Genomic DNA, 2,602 nt, shown 5'->3' on the forward strand with positions numbered 1-2,602 from the left:
CAGAGCTGTCATCGTATTACCCTTGATGTCCTGAATGTCATCAAAATGTCTTCCTTTCAATATTTCCTTTATCTTCAGGTAAAGAAAGAAGTCACTGGGGGCCAGATCATGTGAGTAGGGAGGGTGTTCCAATACAGTTATTTGTTTACTGGCTAAAAACTCCCTCACAGAAAATGTGTGAGCTGGTACATTGTCGTGATGCAAGAGCCATGAATTGGTGAAAAGTTCAGGTCACCTAACTTTTCAACGCAGCATTTTCAGCACTTCCAAAAAATAAACTTAGTTAACTGTTTGTCCAGTTGGTACAAATTCATAATGAATAATCCCTCTGATATCAAAAAAAGTTAGCTAGATCGTTGCAATCGGTTTGCGAACTTAATTGTCCGAGATCAGGTCAGAAGTGGGTCACTTAAAATTCGGTAAATAACACAAAATGTAAGAGGTGGCCATGCAAGCCCTCTGCAGGTGCTGGAGGGGCCAGTAGGTGTGGGTGAATAAGTTCTAGAACTCCTCAGGCTAGGTGCTGGGCAAGTGCAAACCCTTATCTCATAAACATAATTAAAAAAAAAACAAAACAAAACACTACATAAAGAACAAAGAATTAAAAGAATTTTAATAAAATCAACAAGTTTACATTTGTACATCTTGTGTGTTTGGGACCCAACCAGGGGCGAAGGGGAAAGTTGCAAAGACAACGGTTTCCGTAGGGACAGCAAGCAAGAAGCAAGGGCTACCCTATCTGTGTGATAGGCGTCAGCTGAATGGTGCCACCCCACGGCCACCTGAGCCTCCCTGCGTTATGGAAGTTCGCAGGCACATTTATTCCTGGGTGAGGGCGTTCCAGCTCTGAGCACAGGCCCAGTGTGCCACAGCCCACACGGCACTCCCACCTTAACACTTGGTAGGCAACTGCAGATTAACATTTCATGGAATTAAATAGTATTGCCCATAGTAATGGCAACTGAGTTCATTCATGCTGTTTTAACTATTGTAGAATGGTTACACTGAAACTCGGGAGGGGAAACAAGGGCTGAGTGAGGGCTCTAATTGCTCGATTCAACAGCACAGTCACAAAACAGCAGGCCTGTAGAAAGAACCATGTGTTTCTTTTAAAAATATGATTTAAGAAAAGAGCCTTGTGGGAGTTCAAGAAAGGTATGGTTAACACAGGAGATAATTCTGCACAGTGCCACAGACTTCTGCCTGTCCTAGATGATTCAGTGGAGGTGGAAAACAGTTCAACTTTAATTCCCATTATTCTAAAGCATAACAAACGTTTCAAAATATTGATCAATGTTCAGAGAAAAAAGAGACTAGTGCCCTCGAGTTAGGAATGAGCAATTGCAAGCTTTTTCAAGATTTTACCCATTTTGAGTACAGAGACACAGTGCTTTTAAAAGTGCAATGTTGCATGTACAAACGTTCTTTAAGGAGTAAATCCAAGCTCACAAGTTGTGATGACAGTGCACAGTAGTCGTATGACGATTCCACAACATTCATCCACAGGGTGAAACTCATGACCGGGCTTTGAACCCATTACCATTTACACATCGTTGGTGGAGTTACAAGGAGAGCTTCTTCACTTATTCTTCAGATCATCGAGACATAGTTAGGAAAGAGTGCATGGATGCCTTTGCTTTCTTGGCCCAGTTAGCATTACAGAAGGAAAATGAACACTGACCATTATTGGCAGAGAAAAAGTCTTTTAAAGAACGGAGAATGAGCTCTCCACGCCCTCTCTGTAAGGCTTTGGCTGAAGGAGAGGCTTGCACCAGGATCCTCTCCTCTCACACAGAAACTGATGCTTGTTTTCAAAGCGCTACACCAGGGGGTACAGTATCTTTGTTGTTAGTGCCTTAACAGAATCAGTAATCAAAATGAAGAGACTCAAAAGAGGGCAATAAAGGAACAACAGCTTCAGCCTCCCTGCCACATTTGTCAGGAACACAAAATGAATGTCCAGTCTGAGGACCGAGAGGCAGTTTTCCCATGTGGTCAGGACACCTCGGAGCAGGCCTGTAAAGTGCTGGGAGGTAAGGCGGCCTGACAGACCTCGGAAGGGGGTGTGGCATTACCTTCAAGAAGGTGACATCTCTGCCATGTGCGAAGGCAGCTGTCACCCACTGCCTGCCCTGCTGAGGGTGTGAGGGTAAAACCGGCCTCTCCTGAAAATATGCTCAGTTTGCGCTCATAACATTTCCCTTTTAATTTCCCCAGTATTCAGTAGGAGGTATGTTTTAACACGAAAAAACACCCCTCACAAATATGACAAATTTCTAAACAAGAGCAAATCTACAAAGATGATGTAATTTCAAATAAAAATTCTTAGTTACACACATGAATCGTGGAGTTTCAGATCAGCAGATGATGCGACAGTGAAGGGGCACACACGTGGCCCTTCCCCACCACGGGTTCCCTTTGCGCTGTCGTCTTCAGGAAGCGGAGGGGACAGCTTCTCTCTTGCACTTCATCAGTTTCTTATAGGTCTTCACTTGCCAGGCAGCCAGAAGCACACAAAGTTACCCCGAAGGGAGTGCTTGGGTAAACAGGCAGAGCCTTTTCCGGGCTGAGAGCCAGAGGGGAAGCAGGAAGGAACAGAAAC

General features: G+C 44.3%; 1 protein-coding gene across 2 annotated transcripts in view; it reads right to left on the minus strand.

Annotated features, from left to right (window-relative positions):
• Positions 1-2,602, minus strand: part of TGFBRAP1 (transforming growth factor beta receptor associated protein 1) — a 67,061-nt gene that overhangs the window by 3,923 nt on the left and 60,536 nt on the right. The window lies entirely within an intron of this gene.

The sequence above is a fragment of the Hipposideros armiger genome, unplaced genomic scaffold, assembly GCF_001890085.2.
Source record: "Hipposideros armiger isolate ML-2016 unplaced genomic scaffold, ASM189008v1 scaffold_716, whole genome shotgun sequence".
In the NCBI taxonomy this organism is placed as follows: domain Eukaryota; kingdom Metazoa; phylum Chordata; class Mammalia; order Chiroptera; family Hipposideridae; genus Hipposideros; species Hipposideros armiger.